Source organism: Lactuca virosa, chromosome 2, assembly GCF_052849685.1.
Source record: "Lactuca virosa cultivar CGN04683 chromosome 2, Lactuca_virosa_CGN04683_v6, whole genome shotgun sequence".
Classification (NCBI taxonomy): domain Eukaryota; kingdom Viridiplantae; phylum Streptophyta; class Magnoliopsida; order Asterales; family Asteraceae; genus Lactuca; species Lactuca virosa.
In genome coordinates this window covers 298,730,331-298,754,649 of record NC_136427.1, presented here as the reverse complement: position 1 = coordinate 298,754,649, position 24,319 = coordinate 298,730,331, and the positions used below count along the sequence as shown (strand labels likewise).

The 24,319-nt window shown below is 35.7% G+C and overlaps 1 long non-coding RNA gene across 1 annotated transcript; it reads left to right on the top strand.

Annotated features, from left to right (window-relative positions):
• The first annotated feature begins 3,387 nt into the window (after positions 1-3,387).
• On the top strand, positions 3,388-5,158 carry LOC145161488 (uncharacterized). Its single transcript, XR_013738509.1, has 2 exons — positions 3,388-3,683; positions 4,365-5,158. It is a non-coding gene; the product is annotated as an uncharacterized LOC145161488 (long non-coding RNA).
• Positions 5,159-24,319: the final 19,161 nt, after the last annotated feature.

The window sequence follows — 24,319 nt, the reverse complement described above, 5'->3', positions numbered from 1 at the left end:
ATATATATATATATATATATATATATATATATATATATATATAGTTAATTTGTAATATATCTTTATGTCCTTTATTAACATAAAATTAACAAGGGTCATAAGTACAATCCTTATGGGAAAATGACTTATTAAGGTAATTAAGTTTCAAATTTATTCAAAAAACATCTTTTAAATTAATCATGTACAAAAAATATCATTGAACTAAAGAAATCATACACAATATATCATCTAAGTACGCATTTTGTTCTAATCTTATCTTAGATAACTGGATGATTTAGGTTAATAGGCAAAAGTGACCAACAAAGAATGACCATGAACCTCGCAACATACTCGCATAAAAGTAAAACCGTTCGACATTATTTCGATATTCAAAGATCATCATTGACAAATATTAGATATTTTCCTATAAGGTAGGGCATTCATGGTGGGCCATGTCTTAGGAGACATAATTACATCAGATTTTCAAGAACCTGAAGTTGTTGTAAATGTAGCTTCATCTGTTAGAAGTTTATTGGATTCATCAACCGAAAGTGCAAGACCAAACCATTTAAACCAAAACATTATACTTATCACGAAAAAAAATCTAATGTTCCAACAAACATGATTATTGACCAAACTACCCCTTGCTCCCTTAAAATTCTAGATCCAACCCATGTCCATTGAAAACTTCAAACATTCATCAACGAAAGGTCATATAGAAACATACATTCAAAACTTCAGCACCGCATTTTCATTTTCATCTAAAAAATTAAAGTATCATTTCTTTTTCAACACTATATTAAGATGTGAAATTCTTAAGCAAGTCGAATAGAAAGAAACCAAAAATATAATGTTGTAATACAAGAAATCAAAAGTAGAATGCTATAATAAAATGAACGAAAATACATTGCCATGTATAAAACACAATATAATATATTGTAATATAAACAACTTTGAAATTTCTATTTGAAATCAACTTTTTACATACTTATTTTAACTATATATAATTTTTTTAGTATAAAGTAATAAGAAAGAAATCAAAAGTAGAATGCTATAATAAAAGGAAGCCTCTGTTTTGCCACATCAAAGTCGTTATTCATGAATATATTATAATGTAATTGTGGTTACAAGAACTCAGAGCTTTGTGCATAAATGGACCTTTATGAAAAAGAGCAAACTATTTTAGGGGTTTTGATAAAACAATAATCAAAAGTGTAAACAAAATATAAATTAAAAATGAGAAAAAGTTGTGCATGTCTGATATGAAACAGAAAGTTATGTTTGTCACTGCAGGAATCACCTCCTTACTTTGCAATTGAAAAATAAATAAACATGAGATATTTGTCAAAGATTGACATATCCACATCTAAAAAAATAATTATATTCAAATAATAATAAGAATCTTAATCATATGTACTAAAATAAACTTACAAAGTGAGAAGAGAAAAGACTATAAGAAACAACACATACTTAAGCCAAAATTCTGAACATGGTATTCTAAAGTCATCCACCATAGTATGTCCGCATAACAATGTTCGTCCCCATGACATTTTCATGTTAGCCCTGATAAGCCCTAATGGTGATGCAACACAAGAAAAAAGTGTCAGCCAATAGGCAGAAGTGCATTGTCTATAACATTAATTTATTAAACCAATTGAGGATTATCCAATTAAATTAATCAAAATAATTTAACCTTTTCCTCTCCCCCTAATTTTCGAAAAACATGGGAGGAATAATTCATATTTTATAATTATCCAATTATTCACATAAAGAGATAATTACCAAAAAATAAGAAAACCCTATCATGAAACCTTAATTTTCGAAAATTTCTATTCTTGGGGAAGAAGGCAAGGATTTCAATCCTTGCCATATTTTGAAAATTAAGAGGGTTTAGGAAACCCTAATTTCGAAACTTATAGGGCAAGGGAAAGGGTTAAAACCCTTTTCAAAATTTCGAAACCTAGGGTTAGGAAACCCTAATTTCGAAAAACCCTAAGTCCAAAAGGGTTTAATTGCCATAAACCTTAATTGATCAAATTCAACCAATTGCAATCAAATTCAATAGAAAACAAGCCAAGGATCTGATACCACTGATAGGTTTTGAGCATAATAAACAATCATATGTGTACATGCAACCCTAATTGCTTTGATCTATGTTTTCTCTAATTGAACATACAAATACTGAATATCAAAAGGAAAACCCTAGGATGTATATACTATTTTTGAAAATCATAATATAAGATAGTAAACATACCTTTGATTGTTATGTAGTAATAACAATGTAAATCCAAGAGTTCTTGAAGCTTGAGAGCAAATGCCACATGTGTCACACCTCTAATGAATCACACCCAAACCAAGCAAGAGGGTGAGAGAGGAGAGATGATGATAAGCTCTTAGAAATTCCGTTATCTTTCTGGAATTCAGAGTGGCCGAAAATCACAAGCCCTATGGGTCTATTTATAGTGCAGATAGGATACACTGGGTAACCCTAATTTGAATAAAATATAATTAATTCAAATTGATAATTATCCACCTCCTTAATTATCAACTTAGGATACTATAAAAACCCTAATTATCCTTAGTAAAACCGTCCACCACCTTCTAAGAAGGTTCTAGAACCCACCATTTGCCCAACTATTGAGCAATTGCACTTTAGTCCCTGTACTTTCAATTAATTATTTTAATCCTGAAATTAATTTCAATTAATTTCTTATTAAATATCAATTAAATAATATGATTTCTAATTAATATATTATTTTCATAATACATTAATAAATCATTTATTTCAATTTATTAATCAAATAATAAATTCATTCTCTCGGAGATGTCATCATGTCTAGTTGTTAGTTATGAGGGCAACCCAAAATGACTGTGTTACCATCAATTCAAAGATATATATCAATTATAGTTATGAGCTTAGACACCTAATCCAACAAAAAACTCCACCATTTTCTCATTGTAAAAATGTTCAGCGTACAACGGCCATGTCATCAATGGCACACCGGAGTCGACGACTTCAAGCACTGAGTTCCAACCGCAGTGGCTCAAGAACCGTCTGACCGCCGGATGTCTCCACTTGTGGAGCCCACTCCGTCATGATCAAGCCCTTATTTTCCTTTTCAATTCTCTCCTGAAAACCTTCCGGCAGCCCACCAATTTTTTCATCTCCAACCTTCTTCCTCACCACCCAAATAAACGGTTGTTTAGATTATTCAAGTGCCAAAGCAATTTCAATGATCCGAGCTTCTGGGAATTTCACCATTTGATAATACAAGGGTTTTTTCAAGCAGTTTCTGAAATAATAATAGTTAAATTGTATCAATTGATAATATAAGAGTTTTTTTTTTAAGTATTCCACGGTATAATATATAAGGTTTTGGTGTGGTTTTCCCTAAGTCTTAATATTATTCGGTCAAGGACAAGGCACAAGCTCCGAAGCAATCTAGATCTTTATATAGGTGCCGTTAGATCTGTGTGTCGACACTCCCACTAACCTAGTTTCTATCTTCTTTGAGCAAGGACGCAGACACTTTTCTTCCCACCGGGAAATCTAAAACATTTGTAAACTTGCTACGACATACAAAAAAAAAAAAAAAAAAAAAAAAAAATCCTCTCTTCAGTTTTCTGCTCAGTCGTTCTGACCCCAAATCTCAACCTCGCTGGCTTGCCGCTGCTTCTGGTTGTCGGCAGATTCGCCGTTCACGGTATGTCTATCAACGGACTAAATATGCTCACAAAGTCTTGTTTTGTTTTGTTTTGTTTGTTTATTTATGTTTCTGTTTCTGTTTCGGTGTTTGCCTCCGACTCGATGACAATCAATGCAGGATTAACAAATAGATTAGATCTGTGTAGGTCTAAGAATCTGACAACCAGCGAGGCAGTGATTAGCCCTTAAGACTAAAGTGATACCAGCAAAATGCTAACATCCCTAAATCGCACGTACTCTAAGTTATTTCTGTAAAAAAGTTGAATTGAATGTATCATTCAACAAACTAAAACCTTCAATATATATTTTATATATCCTGAAGTTTCACATTCGAGTTATAGTTTTTAACTTTTAGATCTGGTAATGTTGAACATTCTGCCATCTTTAAATGTTGTATGCAGCTTCATTTCATTTCTGCCCAGCTATATTTTTGAATGAACCCGGTTTCACTTACAACACAACACCACTGCAACAGTTTATAAGTCTATTCAATAAATGGAATATACCACAATTAGTTTAGCTTTTCAACACTCGTAGCACTTTACTAGAACACTAGTAGTACTTTTAGCTGGTAATTGTGTTAATCAATATATGTTAATCGTAGTACCTGTCGATCATATTTTTTTTATTTTATTTTATGTTATATTAATTATATCGTGACAAACTGAATGTTTAACAGCTCTACTCCCTTCATCCACCTCACAAATGGCGAAAATGACCACAACATGAGCAGCTATGGAGAAGAGCTTTCTAAATTCCATTGAAATCTAAACCAAGCCAGTGAAGATGGCAAGTCATGGCAATCTACACAAACTTTGTCTTGATCGATGAAAATCTTTGAGTGATTAACTCCCAGGAACCCTTTCTTATGCTATAAACCTCAACTTGCAGCCACTCTTTACAACAGTACCTAAATAGGCTGCTAATATCGGGTCCGGTGGTTCCAGAAGGCTTTGTAAGCTTAACAACTTTGTAATCATTAATTTCGGTTTCAAACCAGGGAAAATAATTTTTGATCGAATAATGACCATGTGAGGGCACATAATATTTTGGTTTGATACCAAAACTGATGATTGCAAAGTTGTTAACCTTGCAAACTTTCTCGAACCATCAATCCAACATGGACCCGACATTAGCAGACTATTTAGGCATAAAGGGTGGCTGCAAGTTGAGCTTTATAGCACGTGAAAGGGTTCCTGGGAGTAAATCACTGGAAGGTTTCCGTTGAACCTCACAAGGATTTACTATTAAGATGGATTTGTGTATATGGGCATGATGGTTCATTGGATTGGTTATAGTGTGATTTGGAGGAGTGGAATTCAGATATATTTGTTTTTTCTGTTTTAACTAGTTTGTATGATGTTATGTTGTCATTTTTGGCTACTTATTTTGTCTTTTGTTGTAACTATTTTTAAGGATGCTACATTTATTGATTACGTTATAATACTTTATAGTTTATATATTCCCATGGTACTTTTATCTTTCAACTTTAGCCCAATAACATTGTTGTCTAAACTGTTCAAACGCTAGGCCCAAATTGTGTCAGTTTACTTGTTAAATATCAATACAGCAGAGGCTAGCTTTTTCTTTTTCTTTTTCTTTTTCTTTTACTTTTACTTTTTTTTTATCTTTTATTTAACATATAATAGTTACTGTTGATATAAAGTCAAGAAAAATTTGATCTCTGGAAATGGTTTCATTACTCCTATATCATCGTCGTTTTAATTACTTTATTATTATTGTTAGCTTATTATCTGTTCATGCTTATTGAAATTATTTTTTTGTATATTTTTAAGTATTAAAATTTAAAATTAGCATTGTGTCCCAATCCAAAAGTGTGCATATTTTATTTTACAAATAAAGAGACATATCAAAATGAGTGAGATATCATCAAAATGAATATAGCTCATTTTTTATATAATGCTCCCAAAATAATTACCAACTAAAATTATAAAAGTTTTTTTAACGGTAACATTGGATTAAACAACCAGCAAGAAGCTAACAGCAAAATTACACAATAGTCATGAATACAAGAGTGATGATTTTTAGGCATGATTCCTTTGATTTTAGCTAACATATTTTTATGTCTTTTTTGAACTATTTTATTGTAATTTGGTGTTTGGTAAAACTAAAAATAGCTTATTGTAGCTTGTAAATTAGCTTGCCTTAAAGCTAATTTGAAATAGCTTCTGAAAAAGATCATGAAGTTTTTTCAAAAATATACTCTTGAAAAAATTTTCATTTTATATATTCAATCTAACTTATTAGCTACTTTACCAAATATTATTAACCCATAAGCTAATTTATCTTTTTCAGTTAAAAGTTATATTTTCAGCTAATTTGCCAAATATGGTCTAATATAATTATAGTTGTTAGTTTACACATGGGATAGCCACATAAATAATCAAATGTTATTTTGAAATGAAAGAAATGATCAAAAGTTGAAGTCTTTTGTAAATATGACCACAAAATCTGAAATGACCCTGATAGTGAAGTGTACAGTTTCTGATAAGATGGTATTTGTAACGTCCAAATTTTCATAACAATTTTTTTATTTTTGAAAGACAACATTTTATTCAAACATTCATTTAATTATGATTAAAGCCACGGTTTGACAATCAAGTTATTTATTTAATCAAAGTGCAATAGAATATGCAGAAAACTAATACATGACGTCGATGCTAGTGTACAGTCAAGTTGTGCCCTTCTCACGATCTGAAGAAGTATTTGAAATCATTTGTAATCAACTGGGTAAGCACGAAGCTTAATGAGTTTCCCAAAATATCATATATCACAATACATATACATGCATACAAACAATGGCTCACGACCTTTCGCCGATCCACCATTTGGTTCACAAACTTTCGTCGATCCACCAATAATATGTGTATCTAGACTTACGACTTTCCTGTCATTTCGTCGTCAGCACGGGCTTATAGACTCCCGACCTATCGAGGTTCCGTCGTCCACCCCTCACTTAACCGTAACGAATAGCTCAAGTGTGACATTCCCAATTTTCATGGTCTGAAAAGACCATTTCTATGATTTATTAAAAGCATAATTTTTCCCATAAAAGTATTTCCGAAGAAACATTTTTCATTGATTTATTAAAAACTTGGGATATCATAACTAATACAAAACATAAGCATAAAGGTAATCATTACAAACCTTACATTAACTTATTGTACTAATGGTCTAAACTCTTCGATTCTCTTAGTGGATTGTACATCCATGTCGCTACCTGTGATACAAAGAAACTGAGTGGGTCGTACTTAGGAGTCTGGTGAGCACATAAGATTTTCAACCCACAATAATATTATTTATTTTTCTCAACAAACAATTAACCCGATTACCCGTTCCCGTTATTCACTCTCTGATCCTAAAATGCTAAACTTAAGAGACCTACCCTAAAGGATCTCTATGAGTATACAATATTGCTTCGGGGAATCTGTAGCAATATGTGTCAATAAGGCAACCCTGCAAAAACAACAAAAACTAAAGCAAACATATAATAGTGGATTCTAAATTGTAACCAAGCGTCACCTATTGGTTATATGCCCGATTCATAACTAGAAAGTTTGAGGGGGTAGAGTACCCAAATGAACAACCTTCCTAGTGACTAATGATGGTCTAGATTCCTCATTAATCCTAATATCTACATCAAGATCTATCAAGTAAGGAACAACCAAGTATGATCATATCAGATGTAATGTTTGTTTGGTATACATAGTATATTGTTTGTAAATCCCACTTTAAACATATAACTAGATCTAGTATAGACATCGTCCATGTAAGTAGATCAATCAATATAATGACTTGGAATCACTGATAATTTTTTTTTATAAATTCATAATGACGACTATGTTGGATCGTTGTGTTTAAGCCAATAACTAAATTGATATATTCTTGAATTAAAAGCAAAGTCTTTTTTGAGTTGCCCTCATAACCAGTAACTTGATAGAATGAGTTTGGAGAGAGAGGTTGATTTATTAATTTATTATATGTTTAATAAATTAAAATAAATGATATATTAATATATTATATGATTAATATATTAACTTGAAATAATAATAATTAATTAAGAATTAATCAGAAATTAAATGGAGTTAATTTCGGGTTAATTGGAACTAATTGGATATATAGGGGATAAGCTGTAATTGTTCAATAGTTGAAAAAATAGGGTTTATAGATCCTTCTAGGCATGGACGGTTTTGGCTAGGCTTTTAGGTTTTCTACATTAATATTATTAGATAAATAAGAAGTAGGATAATTACTTAATTCAAGATATTATTATTATATTCAAATTAGGGTTATCTAATGATTCCTTATCGGCTATAAATAGGACCCCTTAGGGACTTATTTTCATTCACTCTTTTTCTTCCTCATCATATCTCCTTAAGTCTTCTAGTTACTAGGGTTTTGAGTACTAATCATTAGAGGCATTCAAGGTTTTGGTGCTTTCATTCCAAGGAACTTCAGGAGGATTTTGATTTGATTATTTTCTATGATAATCAAAAGGTATGTAAACCCTAACCTTATGTAAATTTTGATTTTCATAGCCTCTCTCTAGGGTTTCTTGATATTCATTGTTTTTCCATCAATAGAGAAAACATAGATCCAAACTAGGTTGCATGTGAACTTAAGGGTTAAGTGTTTTTCCACGCATATGTATTTTTTATAACCTAGAAAACCCATCAGTGGTATCAGAGCCTTAGTTTTTCTATTAGATTATACATAATAGTGAATAGATCAAAATTAGGGTTTATGGAAATTAAACCATAATGGGTTGGGTTCTTGAAACCCTAACCTCCACCCCTTATTTTTGAAAATTGTTAGGTATCCCTTAGGGTTTCTAGTTTCCTTAATTACAATTTTAAATGCCTTAAAATTTAGATAATTAAAAACCTAGTAACCCTAATCCCTTGTTTTCTAAAATTATAAGGGTTTTGGGATTATGATTAAATTTGAATTATTCTATTAATTGTTTAACTGAAGATAATTATGTAATCCCTTATGATTTAAATTTGAATTATTTTATTAATTGTTTAATTGAAGATAATTATTTGGTTAATTTAAAAAATTAGTTTTAAACCTAGTATTTTGAAAAGTTTTAAACTACACCTTATATTATATATGATTAAATGTTTAATATATTATATGTATAAGACAAGTCGGTCAACCAATAGTAGGCCTCATTCACGAAGTCATGCTATAAGGGGTATAAGGAAACGACCTATAAAATGACCGTTGAATGGGTGTCTATTCTCACCCACTGCTCCCTTACGTGGTGGGGATTTGTTACCCGAACGAGTTGATAGGACATAACCTCTTAAAATTATGATGCTATTAAAGTACTAGATCCTTTTTATATAAATCCCAGCTCTAGTTACTTTAGGAAAAGTGTGAAGTGTATGCTAATCAATGAAAACGCACATCACTCTTTATATGCCGTTAGTGGAGCGTGCATGGTTCACCGACACACTAATCTGGGACTATAAAGTTGAGTGATGGAAAAATAAAAAATTATCATTGTTGATGGAGCGTGTTTAGTTTACCAGCACATCAATTTGAGTATGATAAATGATATCGAGGTTGTCTAGCGAGTTTGCATGATTATTCACATCTTATTTGTGATCATCGGTATCTCAGTCACAAATTGAAGAGCATAATATAATATTAAACGTGTCATTTGTAAGATTCAATGAATCTCAATTCACTTAGGAATTTCATATTAGATTAAAATTGGTAAGTTTGTATTACCTACCTTAATAAATTCACAATTAGATTACGACATCCCTCTTCTTTGTTGTGAATTGTGTTTTGGATCCTAGCCTTGAATATTTATTTTGGGTTAAATTATTAAATATCTATATAACTTACTAAAACTATGTCTCTTTATATAGATGCCTGGAACCAGTGACCTCGCTACTACTTAAGCTACTACTCCCCAACCGAACTTCACTATTCTCTCGATCTTGTTAAAGGAGAAGCTATCTGGTCCTAACGACAAGGACTGGATGCGTAACCTCAAGATGACTCTTAGGTATGTGAACAAATAATACATTCTCGAAAATCCTCTCATTGAGATCGATCATTCTACCACTACTCTTGAGGAAATTGCGACCTACAATAAACACTCTGATGACATCGCTAAGGTTACTTGCATCATGGTGGCCACTGTGGCACCTGAGCTGGCCAAGTTCTATGAGGACTATTGGCCCTATGAGATGTGCATCGATCTTGCTGATAAGTTTCACAAGAAAGCGAGACAAGAAACGCAACAAAGTGGTCAAGTCTCTGATGGCATGCAAGCTCAAGGAGGGAGAATCTGTTTATGATCACGTACAAAGAATGCAGAGATACATGGAGCATCTAGAAAGGGTCAATGTGTCATTTGACAAGGATTTTGCCATTGACGTGGTCCTCAACTCTTTTCTTCCTAGTTATGATCAGTTTGTTCTAACTTATCATTTGAACAACATGGAGACGACATTGATCCAGCTCCACAACTTGTTTCAAACTGTTGAGTTAGGGATGAAGATAAATCATGCTCCTTCTGCAACGAGTGCTAATGTTTGGCCATTGGATATGGAAAAGGGAAAAGAGGAAGGATCCTTTTCAATCCAAATGGAAATGGAATGACCATGTTGGATGGTCTAGCAGTGGGTCCAAGACGAAGCCCAACTTTGATGTCCCTAAAATCATTGATCCCAAAGAGGTCACTTGCTTCCATTATGGCGAAAAGGGCCATTAAATAAGAAGTTGCCTCAAATACTTGCAGGACTTGAAAGATGGGAAGATCAAGGCATCCTCTTCACGTATTTACACTATTCAAGTTAATAATACACAACTTTCTCATTCTTGTGTCCCTGACAAAAGATGTGGTTTCCACATTTGTTCTGATTTGTAGGGGTGAAGAGAAAGTAAGGAAGTAGAGCATGGAAGGCTAAACATGATCATGGGGAATAGACGATCTTTACTTGTTACCAAGATTATGACTTATGAACTTGTGCTCGGTAGTGGTGTTAGGGTTAATTTCTTGAATAGTTGTTATTCGTTGGATATGACGCGAAATATTATTTCATTTCATGCATTGTTCAAAAAAGGTTTTAGATATTCATTTGATAATGATATTGGATCTATTTTTGCTTATCATAATGGTGTTTTTATGTTTAAAGCTTTACCTTGTAATGGTGTGTATGAAACTGTGACTTGTGTTGATAACCTAAGCAATAATGTATTTCATATTGATTCTTACAATGGTGTAGACAAGGCATGTTTGTGGCATTGTCGTCTTGGGCACATAAACAAGAAATACATTGCCCAACTCCAAAAGGATGGAGTGTTGGAATCATTTTTTCTTAGGACAGATGATGAATGCGGATATTGTCTATTAGGAAAGATGAAAAATCACCTTTCACTAGAACATGTGAAAGAGGTGAAGGATTGTTGAATCTCATCCATATGGATGTGTGTGGCCCATTCAGATCCACCACAAGAGATGCTAATCGATATTATGTGACATTTACGGATGATTATAATAGATATGGTTATATCTACTTAATCAAACATAAATCAGAAACCTTTGAAAAGTTCAAAGAGTTTAAGCACGGAGTTGAGAATCAATTGGCCATTAAGATAAAGATGCTCAGATCTGACAGAAGTGGTGAGTATCTTAGTATCGAGTTCCACGACTATCTTAAAGAATGTGGAATTGTTTCATAATCGACTCCTCCCAAAAAACCACAACTTAATGGTGTGCCTGAGAGCCGTAATCCAACCTTACTAGATATGGTTTGTTCCAAGATGATTCGAGCTTCTCTTCCTATTCATTTCCAGGGGTATGCCTTAGAGACAAACGCCCATATCGTGAATATGGTTTTAACAAAGAAGGTTTCTAGAACACCTCATAAGATATGGATAGGGAAAGCTCCCTCGTTCGTACATATCAAGGTCTGGGGTTGTGAAGCGCTCGTAAGATGAGAGACTCATGAAAAACTTGACCCCAAAGTCAAGAAGTGTTATTTCATTCGCTAACTACATAAGTCCTTTGGATACTTGTTCTACAGACCTAGTGAGAACGTGGTCTTTATAGCTCGAAGAGGAGTCTTTCGCGAGAGAGAGTTCATATTCAAAGAGGACAGTAGGAGTGATATTGATCTTGAATAAATTCAAGAGTCATCGAATGAAGGAACCTCAAACAACACTAGCACTCAACATGAGGAAGAAATTCTAGTTGATCCAGTTGACAACTCATTACCCCTTCTTCAATCCAGAAGGCTTAGCATACCACCTGAGTTCTATGGTTTCCATATAACATCAGATGGTGTCACGTTTGTCAATGATCGTGCACTGGTAATTTTGGGTTAACCTACTAACTACAAGGAAGCGATGGCAGGCCATGAGGCTGCTAAATGGAAAGAGGAAATGGAGAGTTAGATCCAGTCCATGTATGATAACTAAGTGTGGAACTTGGTTGATCATGTACCTGGTCGAAAGACGGTCGGGTGCAAATGGATCTTGAAGAAGAAGACCGACATGGATGGGAAAGTACACACTTTCAAAGCTAGGTTGTTGCTAAGGGCTTTACTCAAACCCAACGGATTGACTATGATGAGACCTTTTCACCACTAGCTAAGATAAAGTCTATTAGGATAATGCTTGCTATAGCTGCATTTCATGATTATGAAATTTGTCAAATGGATGTTAACTTTCCTCAACTATAAGTTATCTGAGGACGTCTACATGAGTCAACCAAGGGGTTTTGTACATGCCAAGTTTCCTGATATAGTGTGTAAGCTTGAGAAATCCATTGATGGATTGAAACAAGCATCTCACAGCTGGAATCCTTGCTTCCATGAGAAAGTCAAATAGTTTGGATTCTCTAGAAGTGAAGATGAGTCTTGTGTATATGTCAAAGCTAGTGGGAGTATAGTGACCTTCCTAGTCTTGTATGTTGATGACCTACTCCTTATAGGAAACAACATTCCAACTTTGCAAGAAGTTAAGTTTTGGCTTGGAAAGTATTTTTCTATGAAGGATCTAGGGGAGGCGACCTATATTCTTGGAATCAGGATTCATGGGGATAGAAAGAATCGCCTTATTGGTCTTAGCCACATTACATATTTGGATAAAATACTGAAGCGTTTTAGTATGGAGAATTCAAAGAAAGGAGAATTGAACATTCATAGTACTATTAAGTTGAGTAAGACTCAAAGTCTCGGTACTGATGAAGAAATAGTTGACATGAGTGTTGTAGGATCGGTCATATATGCAATGATATGTCATCGTCATGATGTGTTTTATGCTTTGAGCATGGTTAGTCAATTGTAGGAAAATCCTGGACGAGCCCACTGGATTGTGGTGAAGAATATTCTTAAGTATCTGCAAAGAACAAAATACATGTTCCTAGTTCTTGGCGGCAGTGATACGTTAAGAATGAGTGGTTACAGTGACGCCGACTTTCAAACAGATCAAGACAACTTTTTTTTGCAGTCTGGCTGGGTATTATTATTGAATGGGGGAATGGTTACTTGGAAAAGTTCCAAGCAAGACATGGTGGCTGATTCCACCTATGAGTTAGAGTACATTGCAGCGAGTGAAACATCAAAGGAAGAGACTTGGTTGAAGAACTTTATCGGAGATCTCAGAGGCATTTCAACTATTCAAGAACCTGTGGAACTCTTCTGTGATAATGAAGGTGCGGTTGCTTTGACAAAAGAACCAAAGGATAATGTTATATCCAATCATATCGACAGAAAGTACCATTATATTCTACATCGGGTAGAAGAAGGGCATCTTCTGGTGAAGAGAGTATCATCAGAGGATAATGTTGAAAATCCTTTTACAAAGGCTCTGAGCAGATTCAAACACTGCCAACATGCTAGGAGCATAGGCGTAAGAGACAATATTAGTTTTAGTAGTTATGTGATATTTTGAAACTTGTAACAAGATAAATGTAATTGTTTTCGAGTATTGTACTGCCTTATTCAATTATTTATGTGATATTTTGAAACTTGTAACAAGATAATTATTTACGAGTATTGTACTGCCTTATTCAATTATTTATTCTTGTGTTTCATTTTGCATGTTTTAATTCATGATTAATTTGAATTATTCAAACTTCCACAATCTTTCATACTTTTGGAAGTAAGTAGTGATTTAAGACAGTCATGAATTGATTGTAGATTGTCGATTAAGGTTAAGACATTGCAATTGGAATTGCTACAATATTCATGAGTACTTTGGAATTATAGATTTTAAGTATTGAATAAACCCATGGTTAAAGATTACTTCATGGATCTTGTCACGAGTAGTTCTACGACGATAATATCTATTATTTTTCAAACGAAGATACATAAGTTGTAATTTACAAATCGGTTATGTATTGGTGTTGCGTAAACGCATCAGTAACTTGGTGTTATAAAACGTAGCATCATATATGATTTGATGGGTAAAGGTTACAATTATGTAGTCAAAGTTTATTTGTTCCTTTTGCCCTAACAGGAAAATCGATATCATTGGGCCCCTCGGTGATTTGATGTTGACATTATAGTGTTGGGCAAAGCTAAGACTAATTGATGTGTTCAATTTGAAGTCTAATAAATTCTTTGCAAATCAAGAAATCGTGAAATAGATTCTTGGACAATAAGATTGATTATGATGCATGTCTCGTGTCCATACAATATCATGAAGAACAAAGGAATAACTGATCACTTATCTTAAGGCCAATGGCTGATTTGAATCAAAGTTTGGCAATGGATTTGGAAAGCACACTTTGCTTTTTAATTCAAGGTCTATACTTGCAATTGTATTTACAGACTTATCCAAGTGGGAGACTGTTGGATTAAGGTGTTTAAGCCAATAAATAAATTGGTATATTCTTGAATTAGAAGAAAAGTCTTTTTTTTGGGGTTCTCTCATAACCCCTTAGTGCCTTATTTTCATCCATTCTTCTTCTCCCTCATAGAGCCAAAATATGCTCTCTTATCCTCTATCCTCAAGTCCTCTAGTTACTAGGGTTTTGGGTACACGCCATTAAATGCATTCAAGTTTTTGGTGCTTGCTTTCCAAGGAATTCCAAGAGGATTTTGATTTGATTATTTTATATAGTAATCAAAATGTATGTAAACCCTAACCTTATGTAAATTTCAATTTTCATAGCCTCTTTCTAGGGTTCCTTGATATTCATTGTTTATTACTAGCAATAGAGAAAACATAGATCAAAACTAGGTTGCATATGAACTTAAGGGTTAAGTGTTTTTCCGCTCATATGTATTTTAGGGATCAAAGCATAAACCGAACACCTGATCAAGGTATAGTCGGGTGAGGTTTCGATTCATGACTGATTATGGAACAGTATGGTAGTAGTGTTGTAAGACTGCATGGTGGCCCGTGGCATCCATTTGGTCAATGAGCAGTTGCGAGGATGTCATGAACTTACGATTAGGCTCATAGTTTTTTGTGTATAGGTAAGATTAGCCCATGGCAGGATGGGTTGTGAGACTGTGGGAGGACCACATCATCCGTAGAATTAAGGAAGGTTGTAAGTCATCGGGGTCGGTCGTGATGTCAGACTATAGCTGGGTGGGTAGCATTCACTTAGAGCAAAGTGTGCTATCTAGCATTCATGTGATGGTTGGTTATGTTGTCCTTGGTTGGAACAGGAAGACTGTCGGATCCATGTTGGCAAAAGGGATAGGATATCAGACTCATGGCCAAAGTCTCGTGGTAAGGTCATGTGAGAGGCTGTCAGCTTCAGCAACCGGTTGAATATTCGGTACTTCGGTTGATTGGTAGGTAAGTACGAGACCAGGGAGATCTCGGTTAGATCGAAAATGAGAATGTTGGTCAGCAGGACGAGACTAATTTATTGGTATGGCACCAATTCTTGAGGCTCGTGGTGAGAGTCACCTTTGTTTTCGGGTGCAAGGTTATTGGCATCGACGAATGCCCATGGGTTCTGTTTTTCCAGTGATCAACAAGATGACTCGGGGTTGGAGAAGTTGTTTTTTTCGGGTTACGGAGTGGAGTCAATATGGTTGTGATTTGAATGATTATGTATGGATGGAACATAAACATGATATTGAGTTTTCAGACTTCGGGAATAATAGTGATGATTACTCTTAATTGGATTTCAAGAAGTTCTGTATAGATCGGGTAGTAAGGCAGAAGAAGTAGTAAGGAATGATTTCTAGAATAAAAATCTAATTTAAGTGGGAGAGAGTTGCAACACCCGTTTTCCAAGATTGATTGATCTGGGATGTTAAGGAGTCAGCGTTTGATGATTGGATGTGGATGAGAGTGTTTGGATGCAAAAGGAAGTACCCCGGATGCTATTGAATGTGAATGAGAGTGTTTGGCTGCGAAAAGAAGTGCCTCATATGCGATTGGATGTGAATGAGAGTGTTTAGATGCGAAATTAAGTAGCCCAGATGCGACTGGATACGAATAAGAGTGTCTGGATGTGAATTAGAGTGTTTGGATGTGAAAGGAAGTACCCCGAATGCGACTGGATGTGAATGAGAGTGTTTAGGATGCGGGTATTTAATGATCCACGTTGGGCATACCTGGAGTACGCATGGCGTAGAGCCGCATCATTCAAACCCTAATTTTTAGGGTTTAGACCCTATTTAAAGGACCTTAAGTCCTTGAGGTCATCCTTATCTTCAGCCTCCACGTCCCAAAGCATTAATTTCAAAACCCTAGCCCCATTTGTGAGAGTTTAAGGCCTTAGTGTGGTTCTTGTGTGTTCTTGAGGAGGAGTCCATTAGAGAGCATTTAAGGAGCTTTAAACTTTGTGGATCTGGAGCTTCCATCCCTATAGCAACCTCCAGAAGGTATAAGATCTTGCTAGTTCTTGAGTTTTTGTGCCTTTTGGTCCCATAATCTTGGTATATATGATTTTGGCTTACTCTAGACAAAATGAGTTGTCCTTTTAGACGTTTTTGAGTGTTTGTAGTCATAAGAATGTGATCTTGGTCCCTTTCTCCCATCCATGCAAGAGTTATGAAGCTTGGGTTTTGGGTAGTAAGTTAGGGTTTGGATTTTGAGCACTTCTTAGCCATGCAAAGTCATAAAGTTGAAAACTTTATGATTAAGGAGGTTATTTGAGGATTGGATATGAGTTTTGGACGTAATGACTTAAGGAAATAAGCACTTAATGGGAAAATGGGAGTTGAACGAGTAAGTTGGGCGTACCTTGTGTGTACGCAGCGCGTACTGAATAGAGGGCCCGTAATTTGGAAGGCACCTTAGTACGTTGGGCGTAGAGTTGGGGTACGCAGGGCGTACTCCGCCTATGCTGACTCCTTGACTTTTTGACTTGAACCTTTTGACCATGGACTTGACTAAGTTTGACTTAAGGGAATTTTGGGTAATTTGAATAGTAGTTTGAGATTTGGGCCCTATTATTTGTACAGGTGATTTGTAAAGGCAGTATTAAGAGTAGTGATCTGTTCAACTATTTTTCAGACTGTGAGGTGAGTTTTCCTTACTGTACTAATGGGTCGAAGGCACCAATTCCATCCCACTAGGTTATGTATCCTGGTAATTAGGATAATGCTATGCTGTAGTAATCTGTTAGATCTGTATGATTATTCGTTTTCTGGTTATATGTTTATCTGTTGCATATGTCGACATAGTGCGGTTGGGTTGAAGCAATAATGCTTTGTGCGAAAGCCAACAAACCTGGGAGCAAGCCACACATAAGTTGTGGGCCAGAAATGCAAGCCAGACTTATGCTGTGGGATCGGGATCAAGTCAGACATAAGTTGTGGGCTGGAAAGGCAAGCCAGACTTATGATGTGGGCTCGGGAGCAAACCGGACATGAGATGTGGGCCAAGTGGGCAAACTAGACTCATGTTGTGGGATCAAGGGAAATCCAGTCTAATGGTTGTGGACCCAGTATGCATGTTGTTATATGTTGTGTGGTAGTATTTTGGGGAAACTCACTAAGTTTTGGCTTACAATTTGATTTTATGGTTTCAGGTACTTCAGAGTACAAGGGAAAGGTGAAGGCTTGATCGTGCACATCATCCAAGATTTTATGTGTTTGAGGATTTTGGGATACTCTGATTCATGATAATGGTTTTTGGAAACTTGTTTTGTAAAACTTATGGATTTTGGGATACTTTGATTCATGATAATGGTTTTTAGAAACTTGTTTTGTAAAACTTATGAAAATTTTGTCTTGATTTTTCGGGTCTTACATATACCTTCTAGTTTACTAGTTCTTATATCCTAAGATACATGGATATATATTGTAATACACAACATAGTGAGATAACTCACCTGGACAATCACTCCGACAACTATCAACTATCCAACTGTCAATCCAACTGGAGGGAAATGTGTCTAACAAGTATTAACATATAATATTGTAACTTATTAATCTATACGGAAATCTGGTAATAAAAGCTATATTTTTCACTAATCCTAATGAATACTTCAAGTTCTATAAAATAAGGAATAACCAGATAAGATCATATCAGAGGTAGGATTTGTTTGGTATATAGAATATACTGTTTGGAAAATTCACTTTAAACACCTCACTAGATCTAGCATAGACATTACTCCCATAAGTAAATCAATTGTAACGCTCATAAAAATCATGATAAATTAAAACTTTTTAAAACCAACAAATTTCACAAATTGTTTACAAACATAGTTTTCAAAACATGTTCAACATCAGATTCTCCCAAAATCATAAGTCAAAACATGATGATGTGTACGGTCACGCCTTTACCTTCCCGCGATCATCTGAAGTACCTAAAACATAACCCAAAACTATAAGCCAAGGCTTAGTGAGATCCCTCAAAGTACCAACACATAACATAAGCATAATACAGACAACATGCATACAAATCCTTCATCCTGACTGGAACGCCCCACCGGCCTACAGTCTATCTGGTACGCTCACAGAACCTTCAGCATGACTGGTACGCCTCATTGGGCCTTCAGCCTATCTGGAACGTTCTCCGGTCCTTTATCCTGACTGGTACACCTCTCGGGCCATCAGCCTATCCGGGACGCCCTAGGTCTCTTGGCCTTCAATCTACATTGGTCTTCCTCAACCCAACCACACACACACTATGTCGACATATACATAATAGATAATCATACATATAACCAGTTAACAGACAATCAGACAGATATTACATATCACTAATCATAACATCATCCTATCTACTAGGATACAGATCTAAGAGATCACTACAACATACCAACATGTGATAAACCAGGATAACAATCCAATAGGTCGGCCTTGGTGCCTTCGACCCACAAGTACAATGAGGAAGATCACCTCGCAAACTGAACAGAAGCTGATGAGGTCCCGACTCCGAATCTCAGCTCTCTAACCGACACCTAATACCACCAATTACCAATTCCATCAAAATCCCAAAAATACCCAAAATACCCTCAAGGTCAAACTTAGTCAACCTCGAAGCATCCGGGCTGACCCAGTAAGTCAACTGAGTCAACCCAGCCGATTCAACCTAATCGAGTCAACTCATCCGGACTGACCCAGTGCGATTACATGGGGCGTACTTCGGAGGTACGCTGAGTGTACTCCAAACCCTCGCAGTTGACCACCATCTGGGTGGTTGACCTCGTACGCAGGGCGTACACCGAGTACGCGGGGGGGGGGGGGGGGGGGGGGGGTACTCTCGCATCCTTCAAAACCCAATAAGTGCTTAATGGCTTAAGCATTTATGTCCATATTTTAGATCAAAGGATAAAATACACTCTGGAGTCATAAAGTTTCCAACGTTATAAATTTACATCCCCATTAAGTGCTTAACTCAAGGTATCAATCCATTAAGACCTTCCACAAGATGCATGGAGCAAAACTAACCATTAGGACTTCATTTTTATGACTTAGGACTCCTATTAAGATCTGAAAGGACAACTCAAATCGTCCAGAACATGCCATACTCAAGATAAGACATTTGAGACCAAAAAGTATCACTAAAAAACCAATTTCTTGATCTACATGATTGAAAGGTCAAGATGCAAGCTTTATACCTTTGAAGGGTTGCAAATGAAGAGTAAATCCCAGATCCAAAGTGCTTCACTCTCCAAAGATGACCTCGACTTTCTTCCTTCTTCTTCTAAGCACACAAACACACACTTTTAGGCTAGAAATGGATTCTCGAGGAGAACTAGGGCTTCAAATACGAATGAGAGGGTGCATGTTGATAAGATAAAGGGAAGGGAGGCCATAAGGATGCTTAAATACCAGCCAAAACCTAAAAATTAGGATTTCTTCATTTAGCAAGTACGCCCAACATACAATGATGTACGCTTAGCGTACTAGGGCACGCCCTAGTATGCTCAGCATACACCACGTACACATGGCGTACTCTGAAGCCTTAATTTACCAAAATTCCATAAAGGCCCTTTGCATACATTTCTTGAACTTTGGGACCAAATGCAATATAAATGAATTAAAGGGTTGGAATTTAAAGTACCTTATTATCGAGATGTTACATCAATTAGTATTTTGACTTGGAATCACTGATAAATCTTATTTATAGATTCATAATAACGATTATGAATATAAATATACGTTACACTAAAGCGTAGTAATTGTAGCTTAACTTACAAAGTTTTATGACAAAACTTCGGAAAGTTCGCAGGCAAAGCTTCGACTCTGCAAGCTTCTTTTCTTCGGGCTCTATGATGCTTCAGAGCTTTGCCAAAGTAGCCGAAATCCTTAGAATATTGGGCTTAGAATAGGGGAAGTTCACCAGAGAAATTGGATTGGAAGTAGTGATGAAATGAGGCAAATTTGACATCTATTTATAGGCTGCCAGGAGCGAAAGGCGCACCACGCTTCTGACATGGGAACTCCGCGCTTTTGTGTAGGCATAAAGGGATGAATCTAGTGCTGACATGTGTCAGATTCTGGGTGGTCCGCATCGCTTATGCTGGGTAAAATCGCGAATCTTCGAAAATCATATCTTTTGCATACGAAATTTGTTTTCCATGTTCTTCATATCCAGGTATTTCCGAGTACTACAACTTTCCTTTAGATATTAACAACTAGTTCTCATTATATTTTTAATTCACAATCTATGAAGATTACACTATAAAAGACCGTGCAAAATTCATAACTTCTTCATACGAACTTCATTCTTGACTGTCTCTATATCGAGTGATTTGTATTTATGAAATCTTCAACTATAGTTTACATTGTTTTGGCTAACAATCAACCAATTTTAATTTTGATTTCTATGTCGCACACTGTTGTTTTGTGTCGCACCGGAACTTCGAAAAATCATAACTTTCTCATAGGAAGTCAGATTTAAGCGTTCTTTATATCCACGGAATCGTCATCACGACTACTACAACTTTATTGATGATTACTTAGGCCAAAACTTAATATATTTCTACTTCGAATTTTATAAACAAACGTTTATATTAAATTCTACTATTAAGTGAAAATGAGGTGTTACAGTATTTAAAATGTTTATGTTCCAAATATGTCGGACAAACTATTCAAAAAATACATTTTATACAGATTGCCAATTTCTCTCCAACTTTTTTTTATATATACACATGATATCTACATTTTCATACGTATAGAATGTAAAAAAATTAAAAATTTATTCTTTTTATATATTTGTTTTCACACACAAGAGTGTCCTCTTAAGGTTGAAAAGTATGGTGTCAGTCTTACCAAAATTCACCTTATTTTGCCACCAAGAATACCATGCATAGTAATTGTTACCATCTTTGCCATACCTTATAAGAAAAGAAAGAAGATATATATATATATATATATATATATATATATATATATATATATATATATATATAAAGAGAGAGAGAGAGAGAGAGAGAGAGCATGGTAGTGTAGAGCCGAGTTCCCTTATTATGCAGCGCAAACCTCACAAGGAATGACGTTTAACATGGCAAAGAAATACCACATAAGATCCACCTCATCTTTGTTACACCCCAATCCTTCTGATCTTATGTTTTCTTTATTAAAACAACCTAATGTTTTCTACTACAACATTTTACTTTCTAAAATTCAAAGTATGTACAACCTCATGTTTTTCTTTTGTCTATTAAGGAACTGTACTTTTTTATAGGCAAAACTTCATAAATGGTCCCTATGGTTTCACCAAATCTGAAGTCTAATCCTTAAGTTCAAAAAAACCTCACAAATGGTCCCTGTGGTTTCAAAACTTTTAACAAATAGTCCTTTTAGCTGACGCCGCCATCTTTTGGCCGTTAATAGAAGGTCATTGTGACATCCCCATTTTCACGGCCATAAAAGACCGATTTTGTTTATGCTTGTTTAAAAGTCAGAGTAATGTTTTAAAGAAAAGTGTTGCGGAGTTTGTTCCCAAAAGAAAATATGATAAAGATTTATCAAAGCATTTCCGAAGAAATGTATTTCATTAAAAACTTGGGATGTCATGTTCGATACAAACCAAAAACATAAACAGTACAATATAAGCCTTACAACATTTATTCATATCTACAGGCCTATAATCTGTAATCCCTCAGCCAAACATCACATCTATGTTCGAGTGCCAGTACCTGTAATATAAGAAATTGAGTGGGTCAGGCTTGGGAGCCTGATGAGCACATAGGGTTTTCAACCCACAATAAATAAGTTTATTAATTTCATCAACCAACAATAACTCGATTACTCGTTCCCGTTATCCTCACTTTACGTCCCTAAACACCTATCATAAGGGACATAACCTAAGGATCATCATCGGGATGGACACTACCGCTAAGGGGTTTCTCATCAATAAATGTCCTAAAGGCAACCATGAGGGGGATGGAGTACACCAGTGAACACATCGTTTACAAAAACCAACAGGTTGCGAGCCTGCTAGCGTTCCACTGGACTGTCTAGAAAAGTCTGTGGTCATCATCTATACTCCGCTAGATGACTGGAAACATCGTCAACATCGAGGCCTCTCATCATTTTATTTCATCACACCCAACTATTACATCTACCCATGTTTTACCCAACACATTTTGTAGATATAAAATACATATACAATTTAAATCCTTTAAAACATGTATAAAATCTTTCATCCAGCATAGGCCGCAAGTATTCAGACAATACGCACACATAGCACGTAATTTATATAAAATACTTCATATCTATGTGTAAGATGAAAGTAATTATGCACTCACTTGTTAAAGTGACGACTCGATATTCGAGCAGCGCTTCGCTTCTTAACAATATGATTTCCTTCGACGAAACCTAGTATCATTACCACTAGATTTTAGTCTAATATTCATTGCAACTAACTATTAGTCTAGATTCATCATTAACTCAGAGTCTACTTCATGATCTATCAAGTAAGAAACAACTAGGTAGGATCATATCGGAGGTAGTGTCCGTTTGGTATACGAAGTATCCTGTTTGGAAATCCCACTTTAAACACCTCACTAAATCACAGCCTAAACATCATTCTCGTAAGTAGATCAATCAGTATAACGACTTTGAATCATTGATAAATCTTAATTATAGGTTCATAATAACGATATTATATTTAAATATAAGCTATATTTAAAGTACGGTAGGCGTATCTCACTTACATTGGGTTTTTATTAAAAACCGGGCTTCGCTGGAGCAACGTTTCCAAGCTGAAAAGCTCTTTTTCTTGGAGCCTTCGAGAGCTCCGGGGCTTCCTTCGGGTACTAGGGGGTTTTCCTAGACTTTAGGGGGTTTTAGGGGCTAGAGAGAGAAAGTAGAAGGTAAATTGGTGAAGAGAAGAGGTTGCCCTCACAGCCCTTTTATAGGTGGAGCCTCGCAAGTATGCTGGGCGTACCAAAGCTCTACGCTGCGTGTAATCGGGAGATCGTACAACACGCGTCCGAATCTCGGTGGACCATCGTGACGCTCTTCGGTCCAAGCAAGATGAGTTCGCTGGGCGTAGCTTCTTCCGACGCGGGGCGTACACGTTACGTTGGGCATCTTTGGATTTCGCTGGGCGTAACACTCGCACCAGGTGTCACCATCCGATGCAAGGCCTTGGGTAACAAGCAACGGCTGGGATCGTGCCACGTCATCGGTTCTCGCAACAGCTTCGCAATTAACATACTTGACTTCTAAAATTCGTAACTTTTGCATACGGGCTCCGTTTTTGACGTTCTTTATATCCACGCGTAGGCGGGATCATACTCTACAACTTTCATTTAGATTATGTCGGTTAATTTTGACTTTATTTTTAAAGTTATATTTTAACAGTCCGGGACAGGAATAGTCCATTAAAAATTCATAACTTCTTCATTCGATGTCCGTTTTCGTCTGTCTTTTTATCGTTATGCTACTATTAACGAGATCTTCGATTCTCGTTTAGGTTGTGTCGGATAAAATTCGCTCACTCTAATATTCGAACTTCGGGCTGTGTACTGCTAATCTGAAACTTAGAAAAATCATAACTTCCTCATACGAAGTCAGATTTGGGCGTTCTTTTTGTGTACGCTCTCGGTTTAACGAACAGTACGACTTTCGTTTAGTTTGCTAAGGCTAAAAATCGCTCTATTTTAATTTCACTAATTACGTCACGCAGTGTCGTGCCGGTTCTGTCGCAAAACTTCGACAGGCCATAACTTCTTCGTTAAAACTCGGATTTCGGCGTTCTTTATATATCCGG